The sequence below is a fragment of the Dicentrarchus labrax genome, unplaced genomic scaffold (genome assembly GCF_905237075.1).
Source record: "Dicentrarchus labrax unplaced genomic scaffold, dlabrax2021, whole genome shotgun sequence".
In the NCBI taxonomy this organism is placed as follows: Eukaryota; Metazoa; Chordata; class Actinopteri; family Moronidae; genus Dicentrarchus; species Dicentrarchus labrax.
This window is the reverse complement of record NW_026136711.1, coordinates 5,385,104-5,403,262: the sequence shown is the minus strand read 5'-3', so window position 1 is coordinate 5,403,262 and position 18,159 is coordinate 5,385,104. Positions and strand designations below refer to the sequence as shown.

The following is an 18,159-nucleotide window of genomic DNA, read 5'->3' as shown; positions in this document are numbered from 1 at the left end:
CTTAATTGACAGATATTGTAACACACCCCATGAATATAATAAGTGCAAAATAAAGCCAGGCCGAATAGGAGATGATACACCTGAACTCATGTAATTTCACAATGCAAGCTCTGATTGATTCCGCATTTGGTGTGGAAGTGGGAAGGGGGGTCCTCTACATGTCTTTAAAAACAGAATGTGAATATCTTAATGCAGTGAAGGAATGACTGGGATTGTCCCAGACACCTCAACCAGGGTTTGTTAGAAAGGTCTGACTGTGCTGAATCCAGCAACATATGATATGTAACTGTAGCATGTATTGTTAGTGGTCTACATTAAGAAATATATGACGTGTGCCATCAAAATGAAATGGCCATAAATGGCTTGTGTGGGGTCAATACTTATACATATATATATACTTAGACACATAGGGTTCTCTGACATTTTGCACAGATGTGCATGAAATATGAATAGGATTTTAATTTACAACCTAGGTCTAGGCCATCATTCCCATCTGTTATGATAATGTATTCACCAGTTTCATATTCAACATAAGGAGATGCAGTGACTGATCACAGCAATGACTCCATAAGGGCGCAGTCAGAGAGGTTTTAAGTGAAAGTGAGTGCTTTATAATTGTCAACTGTATTATAAAACATTGTGTGTAAAAACTGCAGAATCTCAAACTCAACACACATTTACAATAACTGCTTTTCTCTGCTGCTTCACATTTGACATTTAGTGAGTCCTTGCAAGAGGTAGCCTATAGAATATGTGTTTTTGCATTTTAAACAGTCCTTTGTGCTAAGTATCTGGTCTATTGTCTCTGTTTGCCAAGGTTGGTTGTTTTCTTTTTTTTGTTCTTTTCCAAGCTGAAATCAATCTATATCTTGAAATCACATTTCACATATGATGAAGACAGATTCCATGGAGATGCTACTATAAACATCCAGCCTGTTAGCAGGACTTGCTGGTAATGCATGCTCTTCATACACACTCTCTTTAGGGAATGCTTTGGCTTTTAGCACGTCTTGTCCTGTCTGTCTTGTGAATGTCACTTTTCACACACGCACACTTGATCCTAATAAATATCTGACCCCAGCAAGCCACACGCTTCAACATCTATTCAGTCACAAAATCACCCCCAACTCCTGCGCTGTTCTGGTTACTCCGGTCACCTATCCGAAACTGTACCTGTTGCAGCATATTTTTTCATGGTTTTCATTGGCCCACATTGTGCTTCCTTGCCAGATTTTAGCGTTAGTTCAGACAGGCCACGAAGTCAAGCTCAGCTCTCAATTCCAGCTACATCAGCTGATCGCAGCTAGTCGTAAACACACATCCGCTGATGGCTCAGCTGATTCCCTCCAAGCATCCAATTGGCAAATATCATTCAGGGCGCCTCATTTAAGCTGCTTTAGCCTGCCTATCTTTGTTGCTTTCTCTACAAGCCGTTTTGCAACCCCCCTAGATCTGCCACTGGCTCTAGATTGGGGCATTCACATTTTTTTGTGCATTTCACACATTTTGTGGCCACTGTAGTTCCTCCCTCACACTTGGAAGGGGAGGGAGAGACCTACACCACCACAGATGCCATTAAATCATACACACTGGACCTTTAAGCAGGCTTGAAAAAAATTCTATACTAAAGGTTAAAATACCCATTACTTCATTAGAATAACATAGTTACTTCCATCCCTGTGTATGACACATTATATAGGTAATAAAGGCTATGCTGCAAAAGAATGACTAGATTACATTCCTTACAGGCATTATTGCAAAGCCGAATTGTCTCACATCAAACACTTTTATAAGACTGCATTTGATTCAGTTCATATGGTCTGTATTGTTATTGTTAATATATTTTCTTCTGAGCTCTTCTATTTGTTCCCATCACCCAGTGTCCAGAAGTAAATGAGTGATTATTTCATGTTTCCAGATAGTTTGGTTGGAGAGCGTATAGACATAAAGAAAATAGCACCAGCTGTAAGAAATCCACAGAAATTAACCCTGAGCATCAAAGATGGGGACAAACTCAAAGGGAAACAGCCGAGCTCGAGGATTACTCTTTAAATCCTCGTCCTTGACTGTTCTTCAAGCTAATCTGCAAGCCTTCACTTCTCCAAGCCTTCTCCTTTCCAATATACTTTACATGCCTGGGGTTTGAGAGGCATAACACAAAGTTTACGGTCGACTGTGGAGATCTTTTCAGTGCTTGAAGTACTGTTCATTGCTCAGCAGGAGGTTTCACACAGTATTCTTTCTGACAATTTATATGCAATTTGTCACCACAGATTGTCCTCTATATCTCCCTCTGTGTTCCCAGTATAATTTCTGCCTCTAAGATTATACACCATGGTGAATTCAAATCTAATTAAGTTTTATTTAGGCCTGAAACATGTATTTAACACACTTTCTTTATTGTATTTCAGTGATGTACCATCAGCTTAATTTAACCTGAACCAAGGGGGTTCAGTTAGGGTTTCTGTACTTTAGTTATATCGTGTGAATATTAAAGGAATATCCAACTCTTTTGAAGAAACATTCCATAAAGTTGGGTACATGTCCAGAACATTATCCTAGCTGAACACAAATAATGGGGAGCAGCACAGCATTGTTTGGTAATCCTGGTGTAGTTGCCACAGTCATTATTGCAGGTCAGGTGAAGTGCTTGGACCCAAAAGACATTAATACACAACCAATACATACAAAACAGTAAAGAAGATTTATTGAGCATCACACACATTCAGAAATTTTTATTATAACCATTTGAGTGATTGGATCCAATATTAATAGATCCTTATGCATGTTCTTACTCCCAATTCGTCAAATGTTGCTGCTGGTTCAGTGGCCCTCCACTTCAAAATATGAGGCTGTAGGTGCCCTATGCATCATTTCTGGACAAATTATGCTAAGCATCACATTTTGAATAGGCGAGCCACTGACCGAGAGGCAGTATTTGATGAGCTGGGAGTGAGACCAAGCTATTCACCCTGATTCCTCTCTTTTGCTAAGTTAGACAGATAGACAACAGGTAAAATCTCCGTATGAGTAAGACAGAAAACAACTATCTCCCAAAATGTTGGAGTGTTCCTTTAACATGGCCTCTACCTCCCTGATTGAACCACTCTGTGGCCCATAACCCCTCTCCACTGGAGCCAGACTGGTGTTAAATGGACTGCTCGCTGTGTCTGTGCGACCCTGGCTGGAGATCCCATAAAAAGAGTCCGACTCAGCTAACTGAACAGCAGACACCTTCATTATGCTGCTGTCAGGAGCACACAGGCTGGAGTTGGCCTTAGCCTGCCACACACCCAGAAAAACAATCATGCCCACATATTGCATCCTGGTGTTCTCTCATGGTAGCAGTCCCTGTCTTAATTAATATAATTCAGGTTTTTCTCAAGCAATAATGACATGATCCCAGACATCGTTAATACATGCATCCTCAGCACACATTAACACACACATACACACACATTTTCTCTCTCAGAAAAATCTATCTACACGTGTAAATGATTCACTGTGGAAACCAACTAATTAAGACTAAGTCAGTTTCAGGATCCATTACTACATGACCGGATCTTTCATCATTCTGCACTGCTGTGACAGCCCGTTCTTATGTCACGTAACATACAAATTTTTACCCTCAAACATGAAAAGCAAGGCAGGTGCCCGCTTAGCTCAGTTGCTAGAGCTGGCGACCCATATTCGGAGTTGCTACAGCGGCCTGGTTTCAAATCCGACCTGTAGCCCTTTGTTACATGTCATCCCCTCTCTCTTCACCCACCTTTCCTGTCTCTCTACAGCTGTCTCTATCAATAAGGCCAAAAAAAAACATGAGTAGCAAGTAGCTTCGTTGCCTAACCTCAACTGTTTCAGAACACTAATCACCTTTTAAAAGGGGTCTCATACAGATGCTAAAGGTTACACTTTTGTATGAGGTGCAGAAGGGCGCGACAAAACAGCGTCAGTATTTGACGACCTGAGATGAGAATGTGTGGGGAGTGAATCTGTTCTTGTACACAATCCTGTCTTGACAATTTATGTTTATTTACTACTCATTTGTAAATCTATCAAACACATTTAGAGAAAAACAAATGCAGATGCTGCCCAGATTAAGTTTTTTAATTTGAATAATAATTTAATTTTACATGCCCACATTTTAGACTGTAAAACCTGACAACACATCTTAATAAAAGAAGTAAGTTAACATAAAAATAAAAAAAATCCACTCATTCAAAAGTTAATTCACATGAATTGAAACTCCAAAATTAATTGTTGAAGCAACTCATTTGTTTTGAGTGTTTTCAGTAGAGTTTCTTTAAGTTGACTTGATATCATTACAAAAATGTAAGCAGGATTTTTCTATTTATTTCAGTTTTTTAATCATCATAAACCCAATTATGCATCCAAATAATTCTTAATGATCGCCCAAAGTGTAAAGATGTTATGTTAGTCGTATAAAAGCATCTTAATAAACATAAGGCAATCAATCTCCTTAAATAGTTTGAGTTTAACTAACTCATTAGGTTTTGCAGTGTGTTATGCTTGAGTTCAATGGAAAAAATAATAATTTACTGATTTTTAATGCCCCAGTGCTTTACTAATGTGCCACAATGAGTTCAAATACCTTCATTTTGGGGCTTTTCTAAGCAAATATGGATACATGTGTTCAACTTTCAGTGCTTTAGTTAAATACAAATAAGGGTTCTGAAGAAGTAAAACTATCCAATAATTCACATAACAAAAACAAACAAACAACAAACAACAAAGATTAGAGGAAAACAAAACAATGTTGTGAAAAATAAATATTTAACAACATTTTTTTAATGCTTTCCTTCCCTGTCAATTATATTGCCACCCCTCAAATGTATTCTATGGTCTCGTGAGGACACAATGCAGGCAGCAATTACATTCCCTCCAAAATGTATTTGGTCAATATATTTTGTAGATCAGATTCAGACAGTTTCTATCTGAATCTCTGTCATTCAGAGACACCCATGTAAAAAGGACATTAGAAAACAGGTTCCATGTATATACAGCTAAATCTGACAATAACCTGCACATAAATGCAGCGAATGACTCGAGATTTAAGAAATTACTGAAAGACACTGGTTTGTGTTTTGAAATTATCCTACCACACCGCAGGATTCTTCTAGTTGTTGTCTCCTACACACATCCTGTGCATATTATCTAAGTGTTGCAAAATGAATGTGCAAAATTTTCAGGTGAGATGCCTATGCACAGTACATTACACTCACACACCACATTGTGCAACCGTCTAATTAGCATTTTAGAGCTACAACAATGTTAACATGAAAAAAGAGTCTTCCAGCCATCTCCTTTCTTGTACTTATAATCTTTTTAGTTATAGCTTAAAACATTTCTCAGGAGAGGCAGGGGGAATTAGCTAAATACAAAATAATCCAGCAGTGTGGAATAAAAAGGTGTGCTGGCTAATGAAGGGTTAACCTCGATTGCTGCTGCCTTCACCTGGAAAGGCCGAGGAAGTGACAAGAACATTTGAGCTCTATAATTCCTATGAACGGCGACAGCCTGAGCTTGTCTCGTCAACGGCATGCTGGGTAAGAGAGCTGTCAGGCCATGTGTGCGTGTTGGTTATGTGGAAATTAAAGGGGGGAGGGAGCAGCAGTGGCAGGAGAGGTGAGTCTGATGAGAATTGGCAGGCAGATTATGGATGTGGCTTTTGGGGTCTTGGCACCGATGGCGGGCAGCTCATTAACCCCCCGGGTGCTGGCGATGGTTTGGCCTGAGGCTGGAGTGTTGTCAGATGGCCTGAGATACGGCGAGAGATATCACTAAAGAAAGACAGGAAACCCTTCTGGATATGATTCATTTCCACCTTTGGAGTCAACCTGAATAAAAAAAAAACAACCTTTGTTCCAGTTCTTTTGTCTCTATTTTACATTTTTCTCTGGGTTCCACTTGCAGACAAGGGTCTTTTTGGTAATTGTAGAGTCTAATTTGTTAGAAAAAAAGCAATTGGATAAGTAGAACCTTTTGTGGTTTTTAAAAGAAATATAAAGCTGCACTGCAAACTCACAAAGCCAACAATTAACCGATGAGATGGGATAATTGCCATCTGATTCAATTGCAAATTCAATTGTGATAGGCTTTTCTTGTGGAACACACTTATGATCCTGACCTCCTGGAATCATATGTTTTACACTCAGTGAAAGAAAAAATACAGTTTTTGTATTCCTGTATGCTAGTACAGATTAATTCAAACACTCTTCATCAGGAATCATGAGAGCATTGCTTATGATGCTCTAAAGGGTTCTTTATCCTGCCATAAAGGTCTATATACAATACAAACTCTTTTTCAATGTTGGAGAAAAGCGACATTACAACAACTTGCAACAAGTTTAACTACATTTCCCAGTAGCTTGCAGATAATATTTTCTTTTCAGTGAACTGGAAATAAGTAAAACTACACTGCACTGATTTGAGAAACAGGCTAATTTGTTTAATTATACCTGAAAACTAAGCGTGTATTTCTTTAAAATGTGTGGCAGAATGTTGTAGAATGTAAGTACTTTTACTCAAGTACTGTACTCAAACTACTTCTTAAGGGACCAGTTTGTAGGTTTTAGTGGTTTATATTGATCAACATGTATTAAAGCATTTTTTTTTTTTTTTGCTCCAAACCTCAGAAATAAGTGGTTTACTCAACATTCAGCCTCAGTTTAAAATACAGGTGGAACTGAATACATTTTCAATCATCAATGTCAAATATTTTCTGTGATCGATTACTTAATTTGGTCGAGACAGACGACCACCCACCTAGAGCCGAAGGATCTGTCCTAGGTTTCTGCCTTTTAACAGGCAGTTTTTCCTTGCCCTTGTTGCCAAGGTCTTGCTCATGGTGGTACTGTTGGGTCTCTGTAAATAATGTTATAAAGAGTTCGGTCTAGACCTGCTCTATTTGAAAAGTGTCCTGAGATAACTTCTGTTATGAATTGGCGCTATACAAATAAAATTGAATTGAATTGAATTGAATTTCTTTTAACTTGAACCAATGCTTTACTTTTTATTATTATTTTCATGTTGTGGTCCACACGTGTTACGCCAGCATGGTGGCCTCAGCACACCCCGACGCACGCCGAGTGCGAGGGCCTGTTCATCACTGATAGATCTCCTTTTACTCTGACTCTTTAAAAGAAACACCCTACACCACTAACACAACTACAGCCATTTTTGTTAAAAGTGTACTTTCCTTCAATAATCTTTTTCAGTCTCTTACTGTACATTCACTTTAGGGATTCCTAACTTCCTTTGACAGGTAACCCAGTTTAGTGGTCTTGAATCTCCTATGAGTACAATTAAAACACAAAAGAAAGGCTGAAATTGTCTTTCAGATGGTACAGTCTGTTGTATAAAAACAGCAAGAAAGCATGTAAGGTGTTCACACTGTCTGGGATTTTCAAAATAAAAAAAGCATTTTCCTTTTATTTTTCTCCCCTTTCTATCATCCTCTGTCTTTTAATTTTCTGGGAAGGTAGAATCTGATTCTATCTTCTTAAGAAAGATTACACAAAAAGGGTGGGCAAAGGCTTTTCTGTGTTAACACAAACCGAGACTCGACAGCAACAACAGGCGCACTGTGCTGTCATCTTTGTAACACAGTCATCTTCATTTCTCAAGGGCCTTACGCCAGTGCCTCTGTAAAATGTACAGCGCCTGTACAGCATACAAGCTCTGGCACACTAGATCAAAGGGCAAGCAGGAATTGATTTGGATGCGTCTTTGCCGCCTGAAAATAAAAGACCTTGTAATGAAGCGTGTTTACTGCCAGCGCCCTGCGCAAATGTCCCCTAGGAGCCATGTAATGTATAGAGAAGATGGGGGGGGGGTAGTATTTGTTGTGACACACTGCCCACCCATAACAGCTGCTTGAATCTGAAACCGTAGCAGTGTTTCCACACAGCCTACTTCAGATTCAACTCACAAAGGGGAAGCATTGGCTGAAGACAGAACTGTCAAGCTGCATCCCAGAGCAAGTGCAGTACATCTCTCTGAAGATCTGTAGAGACAGCCGCATGCTAGGGATGGGGAGAGAGGGGAAGGGACTTATGCCGGTGATATGATGCCAATGACTGGGGCCTAACACATGGACAACATCTGTTTTAGCTCTGCTAGTCTCAAGGTCTCATGATGGCATGACCATGAATCTAAAAAACTAATGGACAGATTTCCACGAAAATAGCTGTACATACGTCTATACATAATGAATCGTAATGACTTTTGGTGACCCTTTGCCCTTGACCTTTTGCAGTTACACCATCAGGCAATGTCAGTCATTCTCCCCATAGGTCAGACCATTGTGGTTAATACCTGAGCTTTGCTTGACCCATAATTAACTCACACAATCTACATCTAGTGCAAAAGTTCAGTGCCCTATATGTGCCGAAGTGGAATGTACCCTAAAGGTGTAAAGGTTGCAAGGGTGAATGGGAATGTAAGGCGTCCAACTTTATGGAGCCCCTGAAGGTACATGGGGAAAAAATTAAAATAAATGAATTTCTAGATAGATCCCTATCTTTCACTAGATAAGGATCCCGTGTTGTGGCGAATCAACACATGGCTAATTTTAATATTCGAATGAGTATTAAAATAATTTGTCTGTAACTAAAAAATAAATGTAAATTAATCTGTAACCTTCTTTGTTACAGTCCGCATTTAAATGCCCTGTCCTGCAGCCTGACACTCATTTGTCCTCTCTTTGAGAAAATAACTAAAAAGGACCGCCTTTTGACACATTACCTTGTTAGTTTAATACTTATTGGCTAAAACTGTGTGTCAAAAAAAGTAATTTCATTGGTTACATTTGACCTATCAACACATGGCTAATTTTAATATTCAAATGAGCCATGTGTTGATGCCACAACACATGAGTATCTAGTGCGCACTAGATAGTACTAGATAGTATCTAGTGTGCACTAATACGAACTAGTGCGCACTAGATACGGATCTAGTACTCACAAGATAGTATATAGTGTGCACTAGAAACGTTTCAATTTTTTTTTTCCCATGTTTAGGGGCTCCGTACAACTTCCATACAGGAAACCATAATGTTTCCCATCTGAATCCAACAACAAATGTTTGCCATAACCACGATCTCTCCCTAACTTCAACATATCATATTTGTCAAGAGCAGATAGTGTAGAAAATAAATGATTTAAAAAACATTGTTGAATGAAAAACTGCGTCACTGAAAATGAGACATTATCCAATGTCAGCATTCTGTGTAGTGATAGAGTTACACCCCATATGATTCTGACCACCATAGTGTTTGCTGAATACAGTCATGTTTCAGAGACAGAACCATGAGCTCACAATGTGTAGCATCTAGACTTCTTACTGGTTTGAACAAACACCGTAACATAACCCTAATCCTGCCTTTGGCTCCCTGTTTGATTTAGAATTAAGAATTAAGATCAGGTCAGCCTCCAAGCCATATAGCAGAAATGCTGACCCCTTATGAGCCAGTTTGCAGCCTTAGATCCTCACTGTTCCAAGTTTCTTTACCATGCTTTTGCCTTCAGGGTCCCTCAGCTTTGGGAAACCCAATTTTTATATTTTCTTTTATGTGATGTTGTTTTATTGCTCTTTTTATTTTGTTATATCTATTAATTTATCCTTTGTTTAATGGCCTTTACTCTCTTTTTTTTCTGTATTTATTTATAGTGACATGTTTTGTAATGACTATCGCCTTTACCGTCCTAATCTTTTATCATTGCCTACATATTTTGTAAAAAAAACTAAATACTAAACTAAATACATTTTTTAAAAATCTAATTTTCCTGTGTGTCCAGGTATTCCTAAAGGATAAAAACCCTGTCCCAGCTTTGCTCTGGTCTCTCTCATTTGGCTGCATCCCCGCCAGCAGCAGCACTTTCTCAGCTTTTGTTTGATTTCTGCTTTGTTTTCACTTGACATCATTTACACTTCATATTGCTCACACATCCACATTTACACTACTGATGTTACTGACTGACACACTCCACATTTGTATTTATTACCTAAGTTGTTTAAGTTACTATAATAAATTCAAAAATTTCTTGCCATCTATTGTGTCCTCCTCCGTATTTGTCATTGTCTAGGAGCCGGGTTATGACACCTGCCTACCAGTTCCTGAGAGTGCGTCACTTCTGGACCACCTGAATTTAATGTATGCTATCCAGCCAGCACTGAGGTGGGTAAAAAAATGGCCACTGTAGCCTTTTGTAACCACTGAGTGGTTTTTCTTGCTCACTTTCTCCTCTGAGTAAAGGTACAAACTAGGGAATTTTACAAGAGGATGTTTGCCTCAGCTCGACAGTATCATGGCCAATTAGGCCAGCTGATAATGTGACTTAATTAACCATGCACTGGTGCTCTAAGGAGCTCTGCTGGAGAGCAAAAGGAGCAGAGCAGGACAGAGGAAATAAAAGGGGCGTTACTTATTATTAGTACTTACCAACATACACCTACACCTATTGATATCAGTCTTTACATTTTGATGGAAAAACCTTGCTGTGTTTGCACACTCAAAGTAAGGAATAGTTACATATGCATATGCAACAAATACATTGTAACAGTTACTGTCAATTGTCACTATATTTTAAAGATTGTATGTCTGTTCACACACTTGTATGTAGTGCCATTCTTCCACAGATGACACTAACTTGGAAGAAATGTATGCTGTATGCTGTACATGGAGATATAGGGACAGAGATACCAGCAGACATACAGAGTAACCTCGTAGATATAAGAACAGCAGCCGCTGCAACCTTCTACATCTAATCAATTGTTTTTATCTGGAAGGTAACCCTCTGCTGGGAATCAACATTAGCTCCCTAAATAGCTAAACTCAAGTCAAACTAATCCCCATAAGCATTTGCAAAGACTGGCATTATCTGAAACCCCACACACTGCATTTATTCAAGCTGTTAGCCCCGGTCCCCTGGAGCCTGCTTCCGATCGGTAGATGCACACCCTCGCTGAGGATAGGGTATTGACTGAAATCAATTATAGGCCCATTTACTTAATGAGCTTGGTCAACATCTGTGTCGGTGGGGCCACTGCGCGCCATGCTCGATCGGCTGGCTTCTGACAATGGCTGAGGACAGGGCTGATGGGGATGGGACACGAAAACCTCTGAGCTGCCATCTATTGTGCTTTATTTGGAGAGCAGTCTGTTCTCAGTTTTCTCATCATTAAGACTAGTGACACACTGAGCAAGCAAACCCTGGACATCAAACAGTATCTGAGGGGTATTCTGAGGTGTATCAGGCTGGGTCAACAGAAACTTGCAGTGACACAGTGCCAAGAATACCATCCTGACTAAACTAATTTAGGGAATCCATTACCATTTGCACTCACGTTAAACACCATTAATGACATTTACTAAATAGAATTTTCATGGGTTGTGCCACACACATAGATTTGGCCTCACCCAAAACCATCTCACAGTATTTAAAATTACTTTCTTTCAAAGGTCTAATTTGCTGAAATGGTACCTCCATTAAAAACTAGAAGGCTATGAATACTGTGTGAACATGTGTCACTATATGCCTCGCACCTGCACATCAAGGGGGTGGGACAAAAGAGATAAATACCTCTACATCACATTTCCACCCTCAGTATGACCAAAAGATTTAGCTGTCAGAGTGCTTCCTATATATATATATAAGGTATTCTGATTCTGAAAGTGAATTTGAAGATGGCCTTCACTCAGAATATGCACCACAAGGAGCACCACAGGAGCAGCCCAAGAGCCAGCCACTGGAAGAGCCCCACATACATATTTGTCTAAGAAAGGACAGACTGAATGGTCTTCATTCATTTTTTGCAAGATAAGCATGATTTATGACACCCTTGGATTTTTAACATCAATTATAAATTTATGACAAAAAACGAATTACACTTCAAACCTTAAACATATATTCAAACTCAATTGTTTGAAGACAATATATGTTAATGGTTTATGAAGTAAAATTATATTTTAGAATTGTTTTTAAAATCGCAACTATGTTCCCGGTCAATTTGACCCGAGGGATACCAGAGGGTCCCAAAAGTGAAGACAATACAAGGGTTAAATTAAAAAACCAGGGTATGAATTAAGAATGACAATAGTACTGTGGTAAAAACATACAGGTGTCTTTCATATTAGTCAGATTGCTGCACTGGCATAGTTTGTGGTCCTGTCACAAGGGACTCCAGCAGTTAGAGGAATTAATAGCATAAAGCTAACCATTTTTAAATATGTTAGAAAAATATGTTGTTGTAGAATTTTGATGGAGTTTACAAAAATCTTTGACACAACTTTACAGGGCCTTTACACTTTACACCTGTGTTAATATTAATTGGGTGACATGGGTGTTTTCAGGCACATGGCAAATTTAAAAATAAAAAATAATAGTTAAACCCTGCAGCAACATGTCTGCACCTACACAGCACATTGTGTTATTTGGCTGTAGTGTTATTGTTGGCATAAGTTCCTGTGGGCATTTACAGTAAACCAGGAAAAAGTTACAAGCAGACATGGAGGGAGACATTAAAACATTTAGGGCTTAGGCCAAACCTAGGGGGGGTCCAGGGGCATGAGATTTTATTGCAACATTTGAGATAACAGAATACCTAAATATTATCCAGTCAGAGAGACTAAAATATTTGGGGACTTTGAGAAAACCTTTAGAGCTGGAGCCCCAGAAGCAATCCACTTGATCCACCCATGCTTACAAAAATGGCAAGGTCACTGCACGCCATTGTCGAACGGTACAGGCAGGTATTACTGGAAAATACTGATGAGCAATAATAACATCAGAACAAGAACAAGATGTTCTTTCTGATTTATTTCATTTAGCAGTAAGTGAAATAACTTTAAAATAACTTCCAGTGCCAATGAATTGTGACTGAAAATTAGTACAAAAGGGAGGTAAAAATAAAGAGCAAGGTGAGGAAAGGTGAGAAAAAAGAGACAGAGAAAAAGAGAAGGAGTGAAAGAGAGCGACAGAATGGAGGACCGACTAAGTGCTAAATGGTGTGAATAATTGAGTCGGAGGTGGCAACTTAATGAGGTGAGCAAGAGAGTGATCACGAAGAAGGCCAAGACTCCCAGTGTGGCCCTCCCAGCAGGACTGGCTAACACTGCCTGTCACATGCTAATAATGAGAAACTTCACACGTGCACAAGCATGGAGCAAGTGTGACAAATCCTAAAAGGCTTTCTCAAATTGGTATTTTGAAAAAAAAAGAGCTGGTGCAAAATTGGTCATGCCTTAGGTACAGCTTTCAACATTCAAGTAATATGCAAAGGTGCATTCACATATACATACTGTATATATGTATATCTGCAGGAAATAAATCTGCCGGAATGTTGCATGAGTGGAAAATGGCCACTAGATGGCCACAAAATGGCCAAAAAGAATGTAAAGGAGAAAAGAAGAAAAAGTGGGCGTTCTTGTACCCTATGTACCAATCAGAACAGTATGCTTTACAGGAAGGCCCACTATGTACAATGTAAAACTAAGATCTACACGGTTAGTTCAGAGAAAAAACCAAGACTGAATAAGATGGAGACGACAGGCATAATACTTTCAGCCCTTTTCATAGACTTAGAGTTGAGACTGAAGACAGTCTAATATGCAATTTATTTTTCTTCTGCAAATTATCGTCCACTGGCTTTGATCATCAGATGTGTCTTTAAGGTGCTTTGCTGTAAATAGTAAATGGTAAACGGGCTGCACTTATATATCACCATTCTAGTCTTTCAACCACTCAATGCACTGTACACTACATGCTACACTCACACCATTCACACACATTCATACACTGATGGCAGTGGCTGCCTTACAAGGTGCCAACTGCTCATAAGAACGGAAACTAACTTTCATACACACTTATACACCAATGCAAAGACCTATGTCAAATAGCAGTCCTATTTGACAGAGTTATAAAGGTGCCATTCTGTTGTCTGGGTATGTCATAATCTGGTGAAGTGATTGATAATATAGGTGGTAGGATTTTATGTGGTGGTGTAACAACGGGTGTAACACCTATGCAACACTAACCTGAGGTGTCATGCGGTTTTCACGCTGGTTTCACACTAAGCGTAAAAGCGCTACACTAACACAAAGCAAGACAATGATTTTTCAATAGAGATATGTATATACATATACATGCTGGACCACAGGTCCAATAGTATTCCAGCTTTGACAGTAGATTCATTGTTTGTTTTTTTCAAGAAAAATGTCCAAATTCTCTGATTTCAGATTTCCCAGTGTGCATATGTTCTGGTTACTGTAGTTCTCTATGAAAGTAAACTCAATATCTTTGGGTTGTGGACAAAACAAGACATTTGAGGACGTCCCCTTGGGCTTTGAGAAACAATGATCAAAATGTTTCACCTTTATCTGACAATTTATAGACCAAACAATCAACAGATTAATATAACAATAACAGATTAAGATTAATCAACAGATTAGCATTTTTTGACAGAGTTATAAAGGTGCAGATTTCACTGTAAAAACAAATGGAGGAAGAGGAGGAGTAGTACTGTGTGCATTTCTGCAGTTATGTAAATCTGGGATACTATTGGGACTTGAGTAAAACTTCTCAAGCATGGCAAGCGATATCTAAGAGAATAGGGATATCAGGTAAGAAGATTAAGATTCTGTTTTACATATTCCACAGTCTGATCTCAGTGTAGATCATAGCATCATAGTATAGCTGCCGTATAGGATGGGTAATGCTTTATGAAATGTTCTTCTTAAGCTTTACATTGCTTTAACTGTGGGTTCTGGCACATTCAAGGATGTCTGTGTTACAGAAATGACAGCAAAATGCACCTATTGTAATCAGAGTTTGTGTTCTTGCCATGATGGTAATGTGCATTTTATTATGCTGTCTTTTCTTTCTGACATAGTGATACTAGGATGGGTTTGCACTCAACGTGGCTTTGGTAGATCACAAAATACCACTTAAAAAGGGAGATTAGCTTTTCTTTAATGTTTGATATTGTGTTCACTGTTAAAAAAAACACTGTTGAAATGATGTTATTGACTAGTAAGTAGTCACACAGTGTCATTGAGATCAACATCTATTTTCTTTACTGAAAATAAACAGCCAATGGCTAAATGCAACCATCTTGGAGGAATAACACCTAAAGGAAATGAACAATCACAGGACAAATCGCATTAAAAACAAGTCAATAAAACATCACTTTATGAAGCTTTGAAATTGCTAAGAGGAATGAAAGAAAAGCTGATTCCATTGCATAGTACCTGATATTACTTTTGATAACATTCATGAGTACATAAGGAGCATCTAAGGTTAAGCAATTACTGTATTGTGTGTCCAAAAAGCTTTAACAGCAGAGAGGTAAGAGAAAATACAAAGCAGCCCCAGATGACCACAGTTTGTGTTGTCTCCACATAGTTAGTTATTTTGCCTGTAAGCTATGCACAGTCATAATATGGGGAAAAATCTACAAGTGGAAGCACTAAAACCATCTCAGTGCAACCTTCACTTCACAACAAATCTTTGACAAAAGTACACTATTATGGATTTCAAGTAGTGATGGGAATTCTGGCTCTTTTTGGCTCAGGTCAACAATAAGCTCTTCATTTAGTACCAGCTTTTATCATTCAGGCAAATTTAGCAATGTTTTGATGTACAATTGGTATGTGTGCACATATGAAATTTAAATTAATCAATATAATTATACTAAACCTTAATTTCCGTAATACCATTATTTTACATTAGGTACAAAAACCTTAAAAGGTAAAAACTATAGACTGTATAAATAAAAATGGACATAGTCTCTGTGCCCATAGTGTGGCCCGCTCTGGCCAATGGCCATCGGCATCTTGGCATTCCTGACTTCTCCAGCTGCTGGGATGTTCATTTGCAGCCACAGAGATTGCTACTCTGCAAAAACACTATTCCATATTTATACTGAACGTTTTATTTATACTGAACTACGTTTTGTATGTTGGCACAACCATGCCTCACTATGCTTGATTCTTAATGTTATTGGCGAAGTGAGACATTTCTGGATTCTATTTAACAAATACTGTGTGTTATAAGACCACCGTATTATCCTGTCTTGTCTTAATTTAGAAAACAAAAGAAAGATAATAGAAATATCAGTTCTTAATAGGGGAGCCGGTTCCCATTGTTCACTTAAAGGAGCCAAACAACACATCGCTAATTTCAAGAAAGTGTCAAGTCTTGGCAAATGAATAAAAAATGGGGAAAAAAATGGTGTCATCCAGGGCCCCTTTCCACCTCTGAACGGTTCAAGGTTGCACCAGGTTGGCACATGGATGCTTAACTTGAAATGTGTAGCTTAAGAGCTACAGCATTTGATAATATGGGTATGGTCCTTTAACATTCTCAGCAGTCTGCACCAGAGAAATGCTGGAGGAAGAGGATGGAGGGGTGGGCTATATTGAGTGAGTAAAATATCACTCAGGCTGACAAACTTAGTTGACATTAAAGGCTAATTGGCTGCTCTGGTGCTGTAACTACAAATGTTTAAGACCAGAAATAGTGAGGTCCAGAGAGGCAAATCAGAAATGAGAGTCAAGATAATGAGGCACGGAATAGAAACATTCTTTTTAATTAAAACATACACAAAAAAAACAATCACCAGCATACAGCGACTTGTTGTGGATAAGTGTGTGTGTGTGTGTGTGTGTGTGTGTGTGTGTGTGTGAAAGGAGAGATTCACTGAAATATACCAAAAATAATAGAGAGCAACTACAAGTGTGTGTGTGTGTGTGTGTGTGTGTGGGGGGGGGAGACAGATTATATACCAAATTGAGATTTAACCTTGGGCAACTGATGTGAGGAAAACAAAGTAAAAGTTATTACGTCAGGGCCCTTTCAGCGACAAGCTAAAAGTCTTGTCAAGCAGTGTCAGTCTTGTCATCGTCAATTTGCTTGCAAGCAACACTACACAGAGGAGGCATCCCAGTCTGTGACAGACTTTTATTTGACAGACTACTGTGCAAGGTCCAATAAAGAGACTGTGTTTATCAGTGGAGACTGCTGCTTAACAGAACACTTGTTCATCACACTGTGTGACACGTCTTCAATCAAAATATTGCATTTTGATCATTTTATTTTGACTAATCACTTCTCATTTTAACCCGCTAACATGGTGGTTTTAGAGATGAGACACACCCAAAACCCTCCAAAATAAAGCAGTATCAGAACAATTGTCACTGGAAGTAAATGTAGATAAAGAAAATAATATTTTCCAGTTTATGAAAAATGTGGTACTTTCAGTGTAAATCTAAACAATCTGGCTTATGCCTCTAACTGTGAAGATTTTTACTAAGACTGATTGCACTGGACATAAACCCATCCATTATCTATAACCGCTCTTCCTTTGCAGGTTGGCAAGCTAGCTTCATATTTACACATCTACATGGCTGATATTTCTGGACAATTGCAGACCATATCAGGTTTCATGGTAGCTTAGAAAATGTGTCTCCATTAGAAAGTTTAGTCTTGCTCTACTGTTATTGTTATACATTGAATATAAAATGAAATATCCATAAAATAAGTCACTTTACTCAATGATAGAATGGTGCAGTACTAGTAAATAATGTGACAATAATGTCATCAACCCTCCCCATCCAGATGTTCCCTGCTGATCTAGTTTTCAACCTTACACTCTCAAGGTTGAATACTTATGCCTTAATATCATGACAAATGTTTCCATTAAATAGCAACTGCTATGTACGCTTATGAATATTTAACTCAAATTAAAGAATAAAATTTCAATTTTCCTACATTTTCTTACTGTCAATAAATCCCATTTCCCACCCATCACATTATGTACCTAAAAAATGTCTCAAAGACATTACTCAAACAGAAAGAAAGAGTGCATTTGTTGGGGAGTATTTTCAGCAGCAGATGAATGCAGATTTGGTGCTGTAGTGAGCATTTCCAGCAAGTGTGGAATTGATACGGTATTTGTGTGTCCATGGTTTTTAATATTTTTTTGATAACAATGGAGCTCTATAGGGGAGAGGTATAAAATATGTCAGGCTTTGGATACACAATCAATACTTGTTAGTAGATTTATTGTTGGTTTAGGTCTTTTCATGGGACTTGTTAAAAAAAAACATAGAATATTGCCAACCTGCGAAACCAGTTAGAT

General features: G+C 38.5%; 1 protein-coding gene and 1 long non-coding RNA gene across 5 annotated transcripts in view; one reads left to right on the top strand and one right to left on the bottom strand.

The window, feature by feature from the left end:
* LOC127371894 (uncharacterized) overlaps positions 1 to 6,993 on the top strand; it is a 204,395-nt gene extending 197,402 nt beyond the window's left edge. The window contains exon 2 of the long non-coding RNA XR_007886478.1: positions 6,811 to 6,993. This is a non-coding gene — a long non-coding RNA (uncharacterized LOC127371894). The remainder of the gene's footprint in view (positions 1 to 6,810) is intronic.
* LOC127371811 (receptor-type tyrosine-protein phosphatase gamma-like) overlaps positions 1 to 18,159 on the bottom strand; it is a 470,986-nt gene that overhangs the window by 227,496 nt on the left and 225,331 nt on the right. The gene's annotated exons all lie outside the window — the stretch shown is intronic.